The sequence below is a fragment of the Megalops cyprinoides genome, chromosome 24 (genome assembly GCF_013368585.1).
Source record: "Megalops cyprinoides isolate fMegCyp1 chromosome 24, fMegCyp1.pri, whole genome shotgun sequence".
NCBI classification, from domain to species: Eukaryota; Metazoa; Chordata; class Actinopteri; order Elopiformes; family Megalopidae; genus Megalops; species Megalops cyprinoides.
In genome coordinates, this window is record NC_050606.1 from 22,484,448 (window position 1) to 22,507,961 (window position 23,514).

General features: G+C 38.9%; 1 protein-coding gene across 1 annotated transcript in view; it reads right to left on the reverse strand.

The window, feature by feature from the left end:
- Positions 1-20,534, reverse strand: part of LOC118771111 (sodium channel protein type 4 subunit alpha-like) — a 121,640-nt gene extending 101,106 nt beyond the window's left edge. Inside the window, exon 1 of the mRNA XM_036518988.1 lies at positions 20,490-20,534. The gene's annotated coding sequence lies outside the window, so the exon portion shown is untranslated. The remainder of the gene's footprint in view (positions 1-20,489) is intronic.
- Between the last annotated feature and the right edge of the window lie 2,980 nt (positions 20,535-23,514).

Genomic DNA, 23,514 nt, shown 5'->3' on the forward strand with positions numbered 1-23,514 from the left:
CACTTTTTGTCGTAATCCATTTTGTCCCCACCACTTTAAAAAGGTGTGAACACATCAAACCCGTCATTGTTCCCAGCACTTTTCAAAATAAACTGACGCCCATGTTATTGTTACTCCCCTTAGGTGCTGTGGCACTGTCACAAACATTGCAAATGTTACTCCCCTTAGGTGCTGTGGCACTGTCACTAATACTGCAAATGTTACTCTCCTTAGGTGCTGTGGCACTGTCACAAACATTGCAAATGTTACTCCCCTTAGGCGCTGTGGCACTGTCACTAATACTGCAAATGTTACTCTCCTTAGGTGCTGTGACACTGTGACTAATATTGCAATTGTTACTCCCCTTAGGTACTGTGGCTCTGTCGTAAACATTGCAAACGTCATCCAGTCTACAGAACTGTTGAAAATGTTGTAGCAGCCTATGACTTCTCACACAGGCAGTTTGGAAGGTTTTAATTTTCATTACCAAGCAATCAAAATCTATGAATGCATTTGTTTATGTTTATCATTCCAGAGAGCATAGAATGGAGGAAACATACTTAAAATTAAGTTCCTTCTCTATAACCATCACTCTTATCCCTAGCTATGCCTGTGACTTTTGGAGGCAGGTTTTTGCACTGAGGAGCTGGTCACAGCTAGTGTTACATTTCCCAGGTGTCAGACAAGAGGAAGATGGATGTGGCAGTATAGGTGCAGTGTTTAGGGAGAAGCTCAACTGGTCATCTCTGATTACTAAATGATAATTTCTTAGATTTCTCACTAGCTCTGAGCAAAAGATGTGAAAATATTCAGTTAAACTATCAGATGTATAAAGATGATATATTGACATCTATGGAAGCCTAGATTAAGGTACCTGATGTGCAGTTAAATAATGGGGCAGTCTGCCATAGGCTGGGATTGTTTAAATCACAGTTACAGATGCAAACATTCTTTCCTAAAATGTCACAAATCAACTACATAAATCACATTTCAAAGCACATGAGTATTTCAAAAGTTCATTCTTCCTAATCCATTTCCATGAAGGTAAGCTCCAATATATGATAAACAATAACAAGTAAATAATAATATTAGTAACAGCCACGCCTGAAAGGGGCTAGCTGGCAATATTCACATATCAAATGGATTGAAATGTACATGGCTGGCTGATATGGATACATGCTGACATCTGAACAGCGTTGCTTTCCAGCTGTGATATGACAGGCTCTGACTGTGTGACAGCCACATTTCTGCGTCCGCGCAATGTCAGCGCAGCAGGAAGCGCCCGCTGGCCCTCAGCGAAGACTCAACAAGTAAACGAATGCAGGATTCAATTTCCTCATCACTGATTTCCCAGGAGAACACCCCAGTCCAATCCAGTCCCAGGGGAGAGCAATCTCAGGGAGCAGCAAAAGGGAGATGTGATTGGATATGTGGAGCAGCAAAGAAGAGACATGATTTGACATGGACCCTCAGGGCTTCTGAGCCCCAGCCCCCAGTTCTGACAGCCAAACCTTTAACAGTGATTCCAGTGCCAGCATCACATGGAGGACCTTTTGAAATGTCAAACCATTGATAATATCTGGATAAGACAATCTGCCAAATGAATATATGTTATATAGAATACACTGAATTTTTCATACTCACATCCATTTACCAAGCACATATAGTTACTGTACCCCTTTGAAAAAGTAATTAATGCCTCTATGGTATGTTAAGTATGTTATTGAAAACATGCAGAATATATTTCTAAAGACAGATTAGATGGCATATATAGTATTTCAAAGGTATATGAATAATACAAAGGATTTTATAACATATTCAATATAATATACTCATGCAGTGACAAAATTTATATGAATGTTGCAGTATGTGGTATACAGTATTTTCTAAATATTAATATGTGTACATTATATCTTACAGGTATTGAAGTATATGTTCCATATATTTACTTAATTTTTGTATTATTATACTTATTTTCTACTATACTCATAGATAGATAGATAGATAGATAGTTTTCCTAAGGGTATCTCCTCAGTACCGTAGTGCAAAGCTTGTGAATTCATAGATTGTGTGGTTCTAATTCACCTCAGGTCTAGATTTTGGCACTCCATTCCATCCATTCACATTTGAAAGCATACTATTTACACATGGACACAAGGGCTTTGTGGTTAGTATAAATGTTTACTCATTACAGTACTGATACTGTAGTCTTGATTTCACATAGTAGTGCAAATAAAAGTGCCAACAAGCACTGTATTGTTTGGGTTTGTCTGTCTGAGTGTAGAGGTGCACAGTAATATGCTTGCCAGCAGACAATACAACAGGCAGACATGGCTTTCATTGGGAAACTCAAAAACACAAAGCATTTGTGTGATAGAATATCATTACACTATCACTCTAAGAGCTTAATGACTGCGGCGAATCACATGGATCAATGAATGACAAAGTACTCCACTATGAATTAATCATGCATAAACGCAGAAAAACCCATATTATCTGCACACTTAAACTGTACCTTGTTTACCTGCATCTCGCTCAGCTATACTTGAACTGTGCTGTGCCAAGCAGGTTCATCTCAACAGGTCTGTGAGATGAAAATGCTATCAACTGAGGATCAGCTCTGCTATCGGGTACTTAAATCAAAAACTCAGGAATGAGTAACTGAAAAGAACAATTTTATCTCAGAGGGCATTATAATACCTGTACATTATGTATAAACTGGAATAGAAGAATAGAATACCAACGCTTCATTACACAATATACGTAAACTCATTTATTTTTATGGGATTAGCTCAACACATTTATTTGGGCACCAACAGTTCAGTTTGTTAAGTGCTACACCACACTGCCACTTTAAATACATAAAAGTATGTGCTCATGATTAGCACTGTATGCAGCAAAAAAAAGCACAGTATTTTTGAGTTTAACTGCGTTAACTTGTGAAAAATGACTTTTTTTGGCAGGAACGGACACAATTGTAAATGTAAACAAATGAAATAAAAATTAAACAAGACCTGACATGCAGTTTTGTTGTGTACACCTCCTGACTGAATGCTCAAGGGTTAGAGAGGGTTAAAGTTCCTTGACTGTGCCATGATTGTGCAGTCTATCCTCTTCTGAAAAAGCAACCCAACTATTTGGTCAACAGATAACAGAGAAAGCATACCAATATGCCCAACAATCTCACTGGGAAACCAGAGGATGCGAAATCTCCAAAAGAGTACACATATACTGCCAAAATTACACAAAATAATCAATTATTATTTATATATTACATATGTAGTATAATGCATATACTGTGGGATATACTGTACAAGTATATATAGGCCTATGATAACTATATGTTACAATATATGTGGAAAATTGCACATGTGAATGTGACAATAGATATTTTGTGGTAGACACTATGCATTGTGACGAATACTGAAATGCATTCCTTGTAGGTATTTGGTATGAAGGAGCTGCTGCTAGCAGCAGAAGAAATCGTGTCCTCCTTAATCTTGTGGCAGAGGCGGTGGCGGCCGCACGTGCAGGGTGGCGGTGAGTGATTAATTTGCGGATCTGAGCCCGGCCGCAGCTGCGATGCCGAGCTAATGATATGGCTCTGTCACAGCTGTCAACACGGCGTCGACGAGCTGCGTCAACTCCGATCCCATGCCCGCGGTTCTGGCGCTGCCACCGCCGCGGGTGTGTCCACGCCAAGCCAACCCATATTCATCTTCAGCCTCAGTCCTAAAGCTCATCTGATACACTAATACGGATTCCACGGACCAAGGACCCTACAGGGTGTTTCTCTTTCTACTGTGCCCACAGTACACATAACATGTGGTTTGCTCAGCTCTCTGGTGCTCGTGTCATTGAGATTCAAATCAAAAAGTCAATCAGTACAATACAGCATCTTCATAGAGATTGACTGTGGTTTTCTTAACAGATAATATTTCACAAATTATAACACATAATTTTGTGATGGAAGTTGAACTGGATAAGAGCGTCTGCTAACTTCATTTAATGTAATGTAATAATATAATTGCGTTAATAATACTTACTTAATACTTAAATTACAAATTTGAGGGGGAGTATATAGAGTACGACTTTTTATTTTCTGCCACAGTTGTCTGCAGTAGCAACATATGGCACCTCAGGCCTCTCCGCTCTGTGCATCCATACATGGAGGAAACAGCTGCCTTTGAAGATTCAAAACAGAAATCTATATCCTGGGTGAGTTCCTTCCACTGTCCTTGAATCTTGTGGAAGACGCATCCTCAGCAGTAACGTTAATGCTCTCACTTAAAAAACAAGCCCAATCAATGTGTGCGCGTGCTGCACGCAAGCCAATGACATCACTGCTAATTTCAGTTACATATCATTAAAATATCATAACCGATGCTACAAAACGCAACATTTAATCAACAAATGTTCAGCTTTCCTTAAGTAAAGCAGACAGATGCATGATAAATATATAGTATAAACTGTTTAGCGTTGAATTTAAAGAGCATTTTCAGTAGTGTTTGGCTAGTTGAGTGCTACGCTGTCAATGCCATTGCTGTTGTTCGTTTGTGGTTGAACTGAGAATATGCACCTGCTTTGCATGCTTATACCTGCTCTGTAAGTCACCCTGTAAAAGACTGTCAGCAAGACAGGCCGATGTTGTAAGGTATTCTTCATCTAAACTCGCTCACACCTAAGACAACAATACCTTGCCTTCTGCAAAGCAATCACTGATACCATTGGTATTCATATTACACATAATGAGGTTATTTCACTATGCTGTACAATACCATATTGTGTCTCACCTTTACCAATGGACATCTTCGAACCAAGACAGAACAGAAGCACCACATATTCAGTGTCAACAGTTGATTTAAGTACATAGCAAGCATATTTGAAAAGGCATTAAAATGTCTACAAAGTAGCAATGCATGTCTGTCATACTTACTTGAGATTGATGCTGTACCAGGAAGTGAGGCACTGAAGTTGAATACAAATCATATTATCCATGGAGCAGAGTAAATTGAGGAGGTGGGACGGACTTCAGTGCAATACCAAGCAAAGCTACATTACAGAGAGCATAGATCCAACTGACTGTCTTTTCAGCATTATGGCGGACCTGTCCAAAAGGCTCCGCTACGGGAGGACTGGCTGCTGCTGCTGCTTCTTCTTCAGTAGAACTTCTGCCTGACAATGGGTGAAGCTTGTTTTTTTGGAGGACTACTGCAGACAGGAAGGGGTGTGTACGACATGACTAACACACCCACACTTATTCAAGCCCTCAAGGATGTAAAGTCTGAAATGGGTTACAAAGTGGATCACATCAATATAAGTGAAGCAGGGAGATCTTGTTAGGAGAATCTACTTTGTTGCTAGACTCCACCTTTTTTTATGTGCTGGGAATTCTGTTGATAATATCACATGTTGAGCCTTCAAACACACCAGTCAGGTCTTACCTTTCACTCATTTTGACTGGACATTCATTAATGACCAGATACAATATTGTCCCTTTGTATGAATTCAGGCCATTGTGGCCAAATAATTTAAGAAATGCAACACAGGCCATGTGATCTTGTCCTCATAAAAATGACCAGTTAAGAAAATATCTGAAAACTGTGTATGCAATGAAACACAGATACTCTCAATGACTTACAGACAAATCCATTGGTTATCATTGATCTGAGCTGTGAAGTGGTGTTAATTGCTATGGCATTTAAAATGAAATGCTTTCAGGTACTTATTCAGGTAAATCTTCCTTCCTCTTATATGGCTGCCAATATTCATATGTTAATTGTGCTTCCTCTCTTCTTAACAGAGTTGTCTGAAATGGTGCCATACTGAAATAATGCTATTCTGTTTACGCTATGTAAAGGTAGGTGAATCTCTGAGCTCTTAAGATTTAGCAGTATGAGAGACCAACAGTAAATGGTTCCACATTATTAGTGATACAGAGTGAGACAAAATAGTACACCTGGAATCCAGTGATGAAACACAGGCATTTCTACAATACATGTTTGAGAACCGAGGTACAACAGGCAGGCATATTACAGGTTTTCATCTTCAGACTGTCTTTATGTTGGAATGTGTGCATTTCACTTTTAAAAAAAATGGGTGAGGGCATTTATGGAGTAGACAGCATACGCCTATTTCACCAGCCCAGTGAGACTACACACGGCCAGTGAGATTAACGGGGGTGTGGGGGGGGGGGGGGTTTCCATTTATTTACTCCTCTATTTTTTTACTCTAACCGGTGTGGGTTTAGTAATTTTCGAGAGTGCTTCCTCTAAGCACAACTGTACATCACCCCCTCTCAGCGGTTAAAAACATTAAGCCTGGTGAAAAATACTCCTACTCTACCCTTTGGAAGAATAAAGTTCCATGTACATTTGGCTCAACATTTAATCACAGGAGGTGAGCTCTTTTTTGAAACCCCTCCCCTCCACTTTTACCAATTTGCAATTTATTCAGAGGCGCTGAATACGTCAACGTTGTGATTTTGGCGGCTCAACCAACCCCTGGCAGCCTACAGCAAGGATTCCCCTCACGGCCGCCTCTCTCTTCCTGTCTTGTCTTTATGCTCCTAATATTTTTAAAATAATAATGAATAATAACAATTTTAAGCTTCAGTGGAAACAGAGGGATAATGCTGCCAATGTGAGCAGCAGGTATACTGGGAGGAAAACAGAACACCCACAGAAAAAGAAAAAAAAAAACATGATAGTGCATTAAATGAAAACACTGCGATTTAGCTGAATGAAATTGAATTGCTCCCGTGTCCCTCTTTCGTTACAGCCAGATGTGGTGCGGTTCCCTCCATAAATAATTATCATAATTATTCTGTTTCAATGAAGCCAACAAAAAACCTAAATCTCAGCCTGGGGAGGGGCATGGGACATGGGGCATGGCAGAGAGAATATACTAAAAGTTGGCCATCACAAGCCTTTATGTAGAGAAAATCATGACCACGTGAGGACAGAAAAAATGTACACAGTATTTTTCTGATCAGTCTTGGTCCAGAAATAAATGATAAAGGTAACAGCTACATTGGATGTGAGTATCTTATCTGTAGGTGGTGGGTGCAACTTTAGGCTTTTAACCCCCCTGAGATTTTCTTCTCATGTGGGAATATGTCCCACTATTTCCAGGTGCTGTGAGGTTGCCTCAAACCATGCCGCATTGTTTAATTCAAGAGGCCCATAGCAAGCATCCATTTAACGGTCTGCCAGCCAAGCCACTGTGCGAGTGTGATTCAGCGGAAACACTGTTGAAAATATTTGCTGAAATTCCACTGATTGAACGATTAATATGGACAGGCTTGAAGGCTGCAGCCTGGAGAGAGGGAAAGTGACAAAAATGTTTGAGAGTATGAGCAATGCGCCCCTTCAGCTTACCTGTACAGATGATCTATTCAAGTATTTGTAAAATCCCTGAATTTTAAGGCTGACTACCACAGAGACTGTTGTGCAGACATCAGTCTGTCAAAACCACAAAGCATGCCACAGAATACTTTGGTTACTGTTGTTGACAATTCATTTCTCAAGAAAAATAACGTGTAACACATGTTCCATATCTAACATGGGTGCTGACATTTGGAAAAGGCATCAGTTGTAAGGTTGTAAGATGAGTTACATGTACAGTGCCTTAAAATTGCTGGATGTCAGTCTGTGTTGTGTAGAATGGCATTTGATCTTCCTCGTACTGTGGGCCTTTATCAGTTGGCTCTACTGGACTCCAATAAAATAGGGAGAACAGTGACAAACTAGTTTTTCTCCTACCGACTTCACTGCAATGCTCCTCTCTGCTTCAGACAGTTCACCAATGTCATTGTACCCTCCTCCCTGAGTTGCTGCTGAATAAACCCTGATATCTACTCGGGTTTCAATAAAAAGTCACGTCACTTGTGTTATTTTTCAAATTGTTTAAGAGCAAGAGCCCATTTGGCATGAGTGGTTTGTTCATTTTCTGATCAAGGAATTACTTACAATAAGTACTGTGCAACAATGTGTTTACAAAGGAGTTATCTGGTATGTAATCACATAGCTGCTGGAACAAATGGTAGCTGAGCAGTTTTGCGCTGTGTCTTTTTTGCTGCTCTACAGCCTCTTACCTAAATCCCAACCAGGCCAATATCTGCCAGAAAACAAATACTGTGAAGAGATTACATTGCAGCCTTGTCTCTGCTTTGATCACGTTTTGTACATTTCACCATAGACTGATAGTTGGCAGCGTAATCCACTCTTTTGAGGCAGTGGCATGCTTAAGCTCATCCCAGATCTGCCTCCCTCCCAATGGCTGATCGTCAGAGAGCTCCAGATGTCGGTTTGAGAGGAGAAATGTCAATCAGGTGCATCTTGGGAAACACCCTCAAAACACTCTTCAAACAAAGTGCTCAGTTACACATAGCCAGCTATAGAGAGGAAATATTGTTTATGTTGATGAGATGGAGGATGAAGATTTTGATTTTGAACATGATTTCATGTTTGTCTGTTGTTAACACTGTTGTTAATGTATGAATAATACCACCATTACTACTGCTAATAACCTAGCAATATATAGTATAACATGTTGTAGTACAGTACTAGTTAAAAGTTTGGACACACCTGACTAAGATAATGCGAAATATCCATTCAAAAACATTTTGATCTAATGACGTATGCTTAAATTCTTAAATCTCTTAAATTTGCTTCTTAGACAAATAGTGGAGTTAATGCCTATGTATGTATTTCTATGATTTCATAGTTTTTAAGTCTTCACTATTATTCTAAAATTTGGAAAAGAGTAAAAATAAAGAAAACCCTTCTATGAGTAGGTGTGTCCAAACTTTTGACTGGTACTGTATGTGGCTGTAGTGTATAATGGAGGAAAGCAGTTGTATTTTGATTTATTTCTACACATTGACAATAAATTGATTCACAAAAATCAAATTATCATGTTCCAGCTTGTTAAGAGAAAATATTTATAAGTTGAGACTTCCTCATTGTCATTGATGAGAAAAGAGAGTGACGTCATTTAAACACCAGAGGTGGGCCCTGCAAATAAAGAACCAACTTGGCTTGTGAAGAAAAGTAAGATGAATGCCATCTGTGAAGTAGGCGTTTATTTAATCAATTAAGAAATGTGGGGAAGTGTGTTGTGGGTACTGTGTCACTTCCTTCAGTAAACTAGCTTCCCTTTCCAGCTTTGCATAGCAATCGTAACCTACTGGTGCCAACAATGAGCTAAACTGAGATAAGTATGCATGGATTGCCCCCAGTGCTGGGAGGAGCAAGGCTCATTACCTGCTTTTCCCTTCTGTAATAAAAATGACTACTGTACACCAATGTAATGTAATGTAAAGCAGGTGAATCACCCACTGTCTCTGATTGCCTCCCCTTTGTGCATGTTTTGTCACAGTTTAGACCACAGTTGTCATCCAGATGCATCCAGTTTGCCTTTCACATGGTAAGGACAATACATGTCACAAGTGCACTTGTGTTGTGAGTTAGTGCATGTTTTCTGTGTCGAAGCACTCATAACCTTGCATGTTCAGAGAGTTCCTGAGCTCTATGACAGCAAGAGCCAAAGTGGATAGGGTTACACTAGTCTAATTCAGACTTGGGAGCGCAACAATCAGCTGTGCTTTTTCTTGTGTTGAAGGTAAACTGACGGTCAATGCTCCCAGCGAACCCAGGGCACCTCAGCGGTAACAGTTGTGAGACAGTTTCATTTGTTCATGGTTTGATGCAATTAGATACTGGTATTGTCTATGGGGCGTCAAATGTAACAGACCTTTTTTCGTGGACAATATGCCTTCTGTGCTACGAAACGCATACATTCATTACGAAACCATATAACACCGTAACGCCTTTCGTCCACGAAAAACACAAACGCGTTAGCATTGTGTCCACGAAATATTGAAGAGAGCACATACTTTCACTCACAGAAAACAAAACGGATAATTCCTTTCGTGCACTGAATTGACCGTTGTGCTTTTCATTTTGTGGACAAAAGGCGGAATGCACTTCGCAATATGTGGACAAAAGAAACTCATTTTGTAGACAAAAGTAATTCTGTCCACGTAACACATGTCCTAGGCCAGCATTTATGCTGTTGTGGCAGAATGCGCTGTACTATCATCATTCCGTGCCATCGAATGTTCACTGTGTTCACTTAACTGTATTGCTATATTATTGAAAGTATGATGTGCACGAAAGGGATTTAGCACAATATATTCCGTGACTCCGCAGTTACAGAAGGCATTCCGTCCACGAAAGCAAAGGCTGCTTGAACTTTCGTAGACATCAGTGTTTTGCTTTCGTGGACGGAATTCCTTCTGTCAGTTACAGAAGACACTCCGTCCACGAAAGCAAAGGCTGCTGGAAGTTTCATAGACATCAGTGTTTTGCCTTCGTAGACAGAATGCTTTCTGTGCTATAAAACGCATAAATTCATTACGAAACTATGTAACATTGACACGAAAACACAAACGCGTTAGCATTGTGTCCACGAAATACTGATGTATACGAAAGTTCAAGCAGCCTTTGCTTTCGTGGACGGAATGCCTTCTGTAACTGCGGAGTCACGGAATATATTGTGCCACAACAGCATAAATGCTGGCCTAGGACATGTGTTACGTGGACAGAATTACTTTTGTCTACAAAATGAGTTTCTTTTGTCCATATAGTGCGAAGTGCATTCCGCCTTTTGTCCACAAAATGAAAAGCACAACGGTCAATTCAGTGCACGAACGGAATTATCCGTTTTGTTTTCTGTGCACGAAAGTATGTGCTCTCTTCAATATTTCGTGGTCACAATGCTAGCGCGTTTGTAGTTTTCGTGGACAAAAGGCGTTACAGTGTTATATGGTTTCGTAACGAATTTATGCGTTTCGTAGCACAGAAGGCATTCTGTCCACGAAAAAAAGGTCTGTTACATTTGGCGCCCCATAATTGTCTACCATGATAAACAGGCAAAACAACTTTACAGTTCATTGATGATTATTCTTCTTATTCAACATTGATTTTATCCTGTAAACATAAAACCCATGTTGGTAATATTTGTCACAGGCAAGCACCCCACTACATTTGGTTCATGGTAAAAATACACTTATAATACACTTCAAAATACATATGATTTAAATGTAAGTAAAACTATATCTGCAAAAGTACCCAAATCAAGAAATTGTCTGAAGGCTACCCAAAGATAGAAAGAACATATTATTCATAATATCAAAATTGTTAGGAAATGTGTGAATGAGGCACAAACACAATTCTTTTTTTATCTACAAAATGTACATTAAATATAACATTCACACTCATGCTCTTAAAAATAATATCTCTGCTCAAAGGGGTGAACCTGTACAATTCAAAAAATACATTGTATTTTTACTTTTTAATGCAGCTTCACTGTTTTTTTAGTTGGGAATATTCTCATATTCTCAACACTTTAACTATCTGTTTGATTTCTTTTTAACATTAAACCAAGCTCTAACAGTTATTAGTCTGATACACTTCACCACTTAACAGTTCATTTTACAGAACATAAAAGTTTAAAATGTCACTCCTTGCATTGACTCAGTAGTAAATCGAACTGCCAGATTTCACTAAAATTAAGCAACATAAGCTTCTTAGTTACCTGCTGTATTGTTTTGCTCTCACTATTTGGCATTCCAAGACATGGGAATAGTCCATGGAAATAGTCATTCGTTATTATCATTCGTTATTGCAAAACTTGTATTTTTAGTTCAGCACTGTGGAAGATATTTGCTGAACACTTGTTCAAAAGTGGTCTGACATTCTGTGCCTTCTCATGTGGCATTATTACATGCGGTTAAAAAATTATTTCCAGTAAATATGTTGTGATCGTTGCTTTGGTCCACCCAGGAGTTAGCTAAGTGCTCTGTTTGTAAAAACTCTTTTTTTCAATCGATATTTTTTTCTAAGTCAAGGCATCAATAGATCAAAGGCATTTGTCTCGCCCTAATTCAATGCTGGAAATAACCTCATGCATCATTCATTAGTTGCCCTATAAAAAGCTATAATAGGGCAGCAAAGACCTCTTTGCAACTCCCCAGTCTGGCTTTACCTGGTGCCAGTGTCCATGCTGAGCAGACACTTATGAAGATGTCTTCATCTGAAATAACTGTATTATCATTTACCTTTAGCCAATAATGCTAGTGATCATGAATCAATTAGTTTATACATACATGCTCTCTACTTCTTATATCATAGGTGGTATACTCTATAACCATTAGATGCATCACAGGTAGTGTTTGAGACACCCATCAACAAAACAAAGGCAATTTATTAATATGATTACATTGTAAGTACTAATAGTGTAAATGCTTACTTACATGCTTAGATCTGCTTACACAACTACACGTGAAAAATCACATGACATTAGCTCAACCCCATTATCTCTAAACCTTATACCAGCCTTAAAAAAACACTGCTACACAGCAGTTACATGGTGGCTGCTTGCAGCGGTTAACCTACTTATGCCTCTACACTATAATCATATCATGTCTACAGCATTTTTTGGCTTGTCACTAAATGGGCATGCCTTCCTTGAAACTACTTTCCATATTAATTACATACCTCAGTGAGGTCTAGACTGAAATTAAAGTGTGACTCTGACCCAGAAGCTAATCACAAATTATAGACCAGGTATTGAATTATTTTTGAAGGCTGTTGATTCTCTCCTGGAGATCTGGAAATATTTCATCCATACTTAATGCATGACTATCAAGCACCTAGTGATTGATATCTTACCACTCAGTTAGGGCCCAAATACTTTGAAAAAACCTGATTTAATAAACTACTGGAAGAAAGAAGTACATTTTTGGTGTCTCTGTAAAAGATACAATAAGTTGGTTCAACTAAGACTGAATTCTAAACATTTGTATTAAATCCTCAAACACATTTGACACATTCTCAAACTTCCTCTCGTACCTACTGTCGCACTTAAAAGGATATGACATGTTATATAATGACTCCTACTATTGGAGTGAGACACTCCAGAGTTAGTATATTTTCTAATCGTACCCTAACCTTGTTATATGCACTTTTGTAAGGTGCTCTGGAAAAGAGAATCTGCAAAATGACTAAATGTAAGTGTTGATTCAGAAAAAGACAGTTATAATCTGATTATAGCTCCCTTTGTGCCATTTGTATGGCAGACATAGACATCAGTATTTATTGTGAGCGAGTGTTATCTTTGCTGAGGTGAAGTATCCCTGTCACCAGGCCAATCAATTAATCAATGAAATATTATTTTCTTAATATACACAACAGTTTTCACAAATCCTTCGAAGCCAAAAAACCCATCAGCTCTCTGATTTTGATTCTTTTTTCAACACAGCACAAAAAGAATACACACTGAAGTCAGCTGGTTGTTCAACGCTCTGTACTGCTTTCTTCACCTTGCATGTTGTCAAGAGCCGTGGTTTCTAGCCAATTTGAGTGGGCCGCCCTTGCTACGCTCTGAACAACGGAGTCAGTGAGGCGTGCCTGCATCTCAAATGAAACGGTAGGAACCTGATTGGTGCGGACCTTTCACTCTGTGTATGTCCCCAGATCCTACCTCTTTCAAAACAAAAACAACACAGGAGCAGCAGGAGTGATAAATCCCCTCCTTTCAGGAAAAGATCTGTTTACTGTTTTTCTTTTTTCAACCTCCGGTTTTCAGCTTCGAATTTAGCTTTACATCAAAGTTCACATGAGGTGTTGCGAATGTAAAATATATTTTACAGGCAAGTGCATTGTGGGTGTAATAATAATAATAATAATAATAATAATAACTGCCCTGCATTCACTTCAGTTACAATGATCTTTATTATTCTCGGCAAAGAATTTAAAGCAAGGTTTGTTTTCATTTCTTACCTAACTTTTTAAAATTAATTTTAAGACTCAAATGCACTTAAAATGTGTGAAAACAAATAGTTAAAACCCTAAAATGTGTTGCTCAAAGTGAAGGACAAAGCACATGGTTGCAAAGGAAAAGGTCTTTTTCAAGCCAACTTCAGTTTGTGGAAAAAAAATTCTTTCCACACAGCAGATGACCAAGGGAATAGACATGTTTGAACCCACAGGCCACGCACAGCTCCCACACTGAGATTAAGTTTGCTGATGACACCACCATCATCAGCTGCATCACAGATGGAGAGTCTGCCTATAGAGCAGAGGTGAGAGCCCTGACATCGTGGTGTCAGGACAACAACCTCTTGCTCAATGTCAGCAAGACCAAGGAGCTGATCGTGGACTACAGGAGGCTGCAGGGAGGGGGGCACGTCCCCACCCACATCGAGGGAACAGCAGTGGAGAGGGTCAGTTCAGATTCCTGGGGATTAACATCAGTGAGGATCTGAGCTGGTCACACCACACAGGTGTGGTCATGAAGGCAGCGAGGCAGCGGCTCTTCCTCCGACGGCTGAGGAGGTTCAGTATGGACTCCAGGATGCTCACCAACTTCTATAGGTGTACCATCGACAGTATCCTGACTGGAGAGGATGGTCAGATCAGCACAACGCATCACCAGGACTGGGCTGCCAGCCATCCAGGACCTCTACAGCCAGCGCTGCAGGAGGAAGGCACAGCGGATCCTCTCTGACCCCAGCCATCCCAGCCACAAACTTTTCATGCTCCTGCCGTCTGGCAGGAGGTACAGGAGCATCCAGACCCGAGCCAGCAGGTTCAGAGACAGTTTTTACCCACAAGCCATCAGGCTTCTGAACTGCTGACACTAACACCTGCACACACACCATACACATGGCATATACTCACCACAGTGAATGGACCCTTACCTCACACAATTGGCCACTTTAAGGAGACTAATGTTTACACCTTTTACATTTTTTTGCCACTAGACACTTTAACTACATCAATATTGCACTGCACTGTTGTTTACACTACACTTGTTGCTACATTGTTACTTTGTTAACTGTCTTATTTTATTTTTTACTTATTTTTTATTTTATTTTACTTATTTTATTTATTTAACTTTTTTTTACTTATTTTATTTCTTATTTTATTTATTTATTATGTAAATAGTTTTTAGTTATGTAATTATGTAAGTTGAGTGGGCTCTGAGGCTAAGAATTTCATTACTGGTAATGATGTTGCATTGGTATCAAATATATTGCAATAAACTTGAAACTTGAACTTGATAAATAAAACGTTGACTAGATCTGAAATACAAAGTTCATTTTTCATTGTGAATTGTATGGTGTCATTCTCATTAAACACGATTTATTTTGTGTTTTTTGTCAACAAAGAGGGATTTTCCTGTTTTATTGACAGCCAATTAGCTCAGAGCCCAAAGGTGAGGTGTGCCTTTGATATCACTGAGGCTTTGGGGAAAATACTCCAAGTTTGAGAGTGCTTAAGAATGAGTCTGAGTACTCTTAATGAGTACTCTGAAAATTCAGCTCTTTAATACCACCATAAACATGCAGTTATCAAATGAATGCCAGAATAGATTGCAATTTATTTCAGAAGTTTAACGGCTTACTGTTTCAATGAAGATCTTGACTGTTCAGGTTGGTGAATAAGGAACACCCCTCAGCAACTGAGCAGGCCTTTTCCACTGAGAAAACTGCTGCCAGAATACAATAGTTAAGCAGGAAGAACCTGTATGTCAAGTGCTTACATGGCACCAAGAGTGATTGGACAAGAACAAACAAAAAAAGCATTATCAGACAATTATAAAATCAGACCAAAGCTACTGGCCATTCATTTAGCATATGCTAGTTGTGTCAAGCACATATCAAAGTTAACTTTCTCTTAAAACGCAATATATGCTTATCTTACAGCCCATGATAAATCACAATTGTTGGTGAAACTATAGATTTGTTTACAGCCACAAGTGTTCTTAAGTGCTAATCAAAAAAGTGTTTAAAGTGTCAGTTATCTGCTCAGTAAATATTCAAGGTGATTGACGGTATCTATTTTAATCAACGGTCTGTGAGTAGTATGTCATACACAATCTTAAGCCTCACAGAAGATATCCCATAGAAGAAAATTAGCAAGCTGTACAACAAACTTTGTGGAAAAAGTTGAAATTAATTTAAAAAATGGTCATAAATAAATGTTCATTTGAAATCACTTTTTCAAATGAACATTTCAAATAAATAGTAATAATATCGTTATTTCAAATAAATTTTATATTTAAATTTATAATATTTATTTAAATTTTAATTTTTTAAATAAATTTTAGCTACCATCACCTTCTTTCCATTTTGTAATTTTAATCTTCCAAAAAATTTATCAAATGCTTCTTCAAGATTTTTTTTTTACCAACCACTACATTTAACTGTATCTATTAACTTTAGTACTATTAACTGTATTTATTAACTTCAGTTGCATAAACTTATGTAACAAATACAGTTTATGTGAGCAACTTCTGATTACTGTTAAGTACTCTGAGTAATAGGCACATCTCTGCAGCAGAATGCATGGTGACAAAAGAAATTACTCCATGACCAAGGAGGTCAACAGACTAATTAAAAGCATAATAAATGTTCTGCTTGCATATACTGAGTAGAATAAGCAACTATTATAGTCCAGTGTACCATAACTTCGGAAGACTGCAATTTAATCGATCCCAGATCCCTATGAGGGCCAATCTGTACAGCGTCCTGAGTCTGAATACTTGATATATGTGACATTTAGGCACAGAAACTAAAGACCAACTGGCATTAGTTTTGCCAAGAGCGGCATTACCAAAGTGATTTGAAGACCTGAACAGTGCTCTGATGGAAAATGAATCAGGGACAAGTTTTCCTCTTGTTGTCTTTACTGGCTTTTGACATGCTGAGTTCAGTTCTACCAATCTGAAATGAGCAATCAAAACTCTCATATGGCTCAAGGACAGGCAAAAACACAGGTTTCCCTGTTTCATGACAATGTGAGTAGCAATGATCCATATTAACAGCATTTACAAACATACCACTGAAACCCTGATGCATGACAAGGCAGAGGCTGGAGGTGAGAACAAGAGCAGGAAGACAGTGAAAATGATGAAGTTAAAAAGTCTGAAAAAGCAACACAGATTTTTTTAACCATTTGGGATCTTTATTGTGTTTTCTTTATCTTTTTTTTGTTTTTGTTTGCTGGTTTTTAGCATTCAGAGCATCACAATACTGAACACCAGATGCTGAATATTCATACTGTACTTCACATGTAAGTATAGTCAAATTTACAAATATATAGGGGGGTTTCATATATTGTCAATATTTGTCTCAATTCCTTAGTAATCTTGCCTTTTGTTGTGAAAAATTCCTTTTCTGGCCCATGCTCAGGAATGTACCCCCCACTTCTACCACAGCATCCACCATAAAATAGGATTCAGTCCCTAATGATCTAATTTAAAGACACCATTTCCTGGAATGCATTGTGCTGCGTGGAAAAGTTCAAAAATGTTGCCCCTAATTAAAATTCTACCAGCTACGTTAAGGTGACTGCAGTGCAGACTAGCTGCCCACAACAGCCCGTCTGATGCAGCAGACATCTATGGTTCAGATAAAGCCCCGCAGTGCCTTAGGCAAGCCTGCATGACTGTGAAATCCCCTCCACAACACCATGCACACAAACAGTGACTGCCTGACATATTGATTTTTATGATTCATATCATAGGTACGATATCATTCACCAGCAATCATCTGGGGATGGCATTATTGACCAACATTATGTCATCAATCCAGAGCCTTTCAAACACCTGAACTTTAAACTAATAATTGCAAAAGTAAATCCACAAAGCTAGCCTTTATAAGAGATGCATGCTTTGTGTTGGGAAATGAAGGGTTTCTTTCCACAATCCAGCCAGGTATTGAGCCACACTTGTCGAATGCATGGCACACTAAGGAAATGGCACATATATTTTATGCATATAAATGCGTACAGGATAAAAGGTATGTCAGTCCATCTACCGATCCTTTCTCTGGGCAGTAAATATCAAAAGCTCGTGTGTCAGCAAAAAGTGTTTTAACAGTTTGACACAAATGTAAGAGACAAGGTTTAGACACAGGGAATGCACGTCTGCCAACATCTTGAGCGTAACCTCCTCAAAATAATTATTTCTTGCATGCTAACATCATCTCAAATTAAAGACTGCATTGCTAATACCCTCTGCATTTGTGCATTGGGAAAGTGAGCAAAACTCCAGGAATGCATCGCATGCATCAGACAAATGACAGGACCTCTATGTCTGCCCCACATGGACACTGAAATCAAACACAAGAGATGCACACAAGCCTCAAGCAACACTGTCCCTCATTGCACTCTGAAACCTGGCTATTTCAGCTCTTCTTCAAAACACTTACTTTATGAAACACACTTGCTGACTATACTAATATACTATGCTTAACAAAACTACTGTTTCTTTAGTATTTTTGCCAACTATACTAAAATAATGTGCCCATAATACTCACTATATCTCCAGTACACCTCCAGTGTCTTAGACAGCAGATTCTTGCTTCTATCACCGATCAGTGGTTGAGGCTGTAGCTGAGGCTGTTAATCAGTGGGAACACTGAGCACTCTCCACTCCTTCCTGCTATAGTGAAGGAGTTCTTGCCACTAACACACATGGCTGAACTAGGGACTTCTTGTGATGGATTGTTTCATATGGCAGGGACAGAATTTTCCTTGATAAATGGAAACTTGCTAGCGCTGATACACAATCTTTGGTGTTTGCCACTGTCTACCAAAGAGAATGCTTTTGGATGAAATGTGCAGTCAGGAAACCAGCATAATTTAAATCATTTACATGCACTTCTGGTGATGTCTTTTAAAGCATTTGTGTTAATTGTTTTGAGAATACTGTGTACTCATAAGAGGACACAGATCATTAGTAGATATGGGTAGGAGAACACAACAAGATGAATGGCCAGTTCTGTATGCATCATTTCAAGTTTCAATACTGTACATGCTGTGATATAAACATGAGTTTGTGTGTGTGTGTGTGTGTGTGTGTGTGTGTGTGTGTGTGTGTGTGTGTGTGTGCACGCACATAGAAAGGTCTTCAGATGATAATGTCAGGATTTTACAGAACGTAATGCTATTTTATGGTCTGATTTTAGTTTTTGTAAGGGGGAAATTAGATATGTTTTTTCCTGTTTTACATTGAGGCTGCCCTGGTCATTAAACTAAAATACGTTTCAGCACATAGTAATCACAATGTGATTTTACACCTTTAAGGACATTTGCCTATTCATTTAGTTCTCCCGTGGGGGGCAGCTATGCCTATATACCTATATAGTTACACATATTATATAATACATTCTTACAGCAGAGACACTACAGAAAATGCGTTTTTAAAGTACAGTTCATGTAATGGCATTTCATAACAAACAGACAGAAAGACACATAGATAGATGTGAACAAGAAGTAGGCCTATGGATAACCATACACAATTCAAGTACATTGCTCTGCATCTTCAACTGAACAGAATGAGGTACACAACATAACTATGCGTTTCCATGGGGTGATGTCATAAAATTGCAAGTGTTGCACGATATAGCTGCATCAAACACAAAGTGTTACAGATCGTCCCTCTGTTGATTTCTAAGCGACTTAAAAGTTTTGTTGTTTCTTAACCTAAATAAATCGCTGGAGCAAACGCATAGAACTGGACGCCCTCAGATATTATCGGGAATTAGATTGGATCAACAGCAATCATCTGGTAACTTCGCTAGTCCCATTTCAGCACCTCGGACAGCTGTCTCTGCTACCTTTCAGGATCAATTACGTTTGCACCATCTTACGGCTACCTCGGCTCAAGATACACTGTTCTTATCGGGAGTTCCTTGATGTCTGTGGTACGTTAGTGTTGCGGTACGGAACACATGCTTACACACAGGTTAGCTTTCCAAGTGAAGTTCAAGTAGACCAGGAAGGATGTAGAAATACAAAATTTTGTACATTGCGTTAAAGCTCCCAACTCCATCTGGTGAGCAAACAAGCTTATGGGCTCGATAACGCGACTTGCACAAATCAACACATGCAATCAGCAAGGGGTCCTTGATGTGATTACCGAGGGGACACGAATATCCTGACTGCCTTCACTATGATTTCTAAACCACGTATGGTACACAGGCGTACATAACCCTTTTACCAAAACTACGACTACAAAATGTGTTTTTAAAACAACATGCTAATTAATAAAACAACGACCACGAAATACGTATGTTTTAACTGGTAAACTGTAAGCTGCATGCTACAGCGTGGACCACATCAAAAGCTTTATCTACAACTGTTGATATACGATACAATCAACGATTAGTCTTAGCGCCTAAAGTTTCTCGCAAATTTAAGACGTAATGTGCCTGCAGCTTTTGAGACGTTGTTACAGCTTGAGTTTCTTGGTGGAAATCGCCCGTCACAACAGGTTGCAAACCTCACTACCACATCTGTAGTCTTGTACACGTTCTTACGATCCGTCAAAGAATACAACTTCAGCAGTCCGCTAATCATTCGCAGGAGTAAGTTCGAGAAACTACACACAAGACACAATCAAAAATAAAGTGTCTGAAGGAAAGGGGGACTTACATGCGAAACTCCGTTATTTACAGCGTGGCATCCTTGAAAACCCAGGCATTTCAATTAATTAAAAAATCCATACAGCGACAAAAATACCCAAGTTGACGCCATGTCGATTTATTCGTTCGTCGGAAAATCCAAAACCATCATCACTAACTTGATTTGAACATAAATGTATAGCTTTTAAAATGCTGTAATTCCCTATTGCTGGGCAGCATCCAGTGACGAGTCGGTCAAAAGCTACTGACAGCTGTTAAATCCTTTTTTATCGGGCACACTGCAAGCTTTGGAAAAGATGTGTATCTCCTGATGAGTTTTTGCGTTGCTCTTCCCGAGGTCTGACAGACTCTGACACAAGCAGTTAGCAGAGTCTTTCCCCAAAACAGGCGTTGTCCATTTCAATAAATCGCCTCCCGGTTTCTGTACAGCTGTGAATTTAGCCCAGGGAGGAGCAAAATAAACGCACCTATTTATTTCAGCGTGCGGACCAGAGGGCGACTCAGGAAAGTGCGCATCCCCTGAATTCATCAAAATAGGCTATTCTTGTTACCGACATTGCGAGTTTACTCTTGGCGATTGGATTGTGCTGCCCGCTAAACGATGTTTAGCCTATATTTTCTTCGCCATATAAGAAAAGGCTTATTAGCGCGATTGGCATACGGCATGCACCATTTAGTACGTAGCATATCTCATGCAATGTTCAGTTTTGTTAAAACACTTTTTTCAACAGAGTGGGTAGATGTCATAAATGCTCACAATTATCTTGAACAGTATCAGATTTAACCCGGCAAGACAGGCCTCCGTTATCTTTCGATGGTTCGATTACCAGACATCCCGACATCGGCAACGTTTTACCGTTTCATCCCTTGCAGTAGGCTAACAAACTTTGACCGAAATAATTCCCAAATATCTATGCTATCTGTATCCTTGTATGGTTGTTTTAGGCTATCAGTCTAGTGACGGGTTCCACACTACACAACGATAAACTACAATAAAGTAACCGCATTAACAACTACAATTCGTATGACTCTGCATTTTCCTTTTTCGGTGTGAAATCTGTTAGTGCGGTGGAAGACGCAAGCAACAGGCTACACGGGGACTCAAAACATTTTTTTTCCAAACCTAAGCTCGCAACTCCCTCTGCCGGTACATATAAGAGTTCAATTCTACCCTGATCAGTGACATTTCAGAGGTCAGGAACATTTTAAATACGTTTTTGTTGGTGGTCTATTTGTGTGTGTGTGTGTGTGTGTGTGTGTGTGTGTGTGTGTGTGTGAGAGAGAGAGAGAGAGAGAGAGAGAGAGAGAGAGAGAGTGAATTGACAGGGGAAATCAAATATATCGAGCATGGGTAAGGGTAGTTTATAAAATTCAGGATATGGAAAGGAGTAAAATTCATGTGGCCTTTTAAAAAGACACTTTAAAAATCTAGAACTGCGCTAGTGCCAGTTATAATGCTTCGCACAAGAAAATGGACATTTCCCATGGATCCGAGCATCTCAACGCAAGGAAATGCGCAAATAACAGATTCATGTTTCTTGTAGCAAGTCCATGTATACCCTCCAGCTATTCAAATACACACCCACATCCTTTTCAATTAACATCGCAATGCCTACCTGGCATTTAGGCGCAGTAAATTGAATGTTTCCTATCTGTAAATGAATTCATTTGATTTGATTTAATAGGCTATTGTTTAAATTAATATTTGGTATTTGTATATGTCGGGTTTTATTGGTTAATTCATTTTTTCCTGATCAAAATAATGAAAGTGTGCATCTTAGAATATATAGGAGAAAAGCTCAGAAGCGGTAGGAGGCTACCGGCTACCGGTTAATTTAGCATTTTATTAACTGACAGTATGCAATGATAACGCGAAACAAACACGATTGGCGCCCTCTAGTGGTATTCGTGTTTTCCTGTTGAAAATTTCATTAACAAAAATGTTTTCTCTGGTCTCTCAGGTAGTCGAAAATGCAAGAGATTTATATTTTTCTGCAGATAACGCAACGCGTAAGAGATAATGGCGCACACTGTTTTTGTACTCAATTTGCCTGAAACGAGTGACATCAAAGTCCATTGATGTCGTTTAACAATTTGGTTCTCATTACTCGCAGCTTTCCTCCCTGCAATCTGTTTACATTTTATGTTTTAAGTCGATACATTAACATATTGTTAAGTGTTAGAGTGCATAAATAAATTAGTATTTTAAGTAGCAATCAATTAACACTAATAATTTGCTTAGTGGAATCGTTCTTTGACAATATAATGTGTAAGTGTACTATGCAAAACACAAATCAGAAAGGTGAATGGAGAGACACTAATAAAAAGCACTGTTGCATTATTCAAATGAAACAACTGATGACACAGGACTTCTGGGAACTTCTGATGAGAGAGAATACCCACCCAGACAAAGGCACAATGGAGAGCAAGAGAATGAGCTGAGGTCACATAAAACACCAAGGACCAGCCAACGTGCTCCACATGTATACTAAATGTTATCCTTTGAAATAATATCAAGAACAGACTTACTAATCCATTTCTGTTCCATTTAGTTGTATAGCAGTTGCTCTTGTCCAAAGCATATTAAATAGGTTACAATAGGTTACAATTCTTCCAATTCTGTTATCCATTTATACAGCTGGATATTTACTGAGGTAACCATGGGCACAAAAGCAGCGCTCCACTTGGGAATTAAACCAGAAATTAGTCCTGTTCCTTATCACTACACCACACTGCTGTCCATCCATGCATCTCTTTCCATATGGTACTTGTTGCCAAAGAATGCAGAATGCACAATCTTTATTACAAAAAATATGATAAACATAACAACCAAAATGTGCACAAGCATATTGCCATTCTTGACACAATTCTTGCTTAATTCTCTCTGTCAAAATTTGCCAGAACTGGAAGGCATTTGTTCCAAATATGGGCGTACTTACTGGGTTCTTAAGCTATAGATTGAGTAATGGCAAATTGCATTGAATACTGTCTTTTGTTGCCATTTAAAGTTGGACAACTCCTTATAGTCAGTTAAA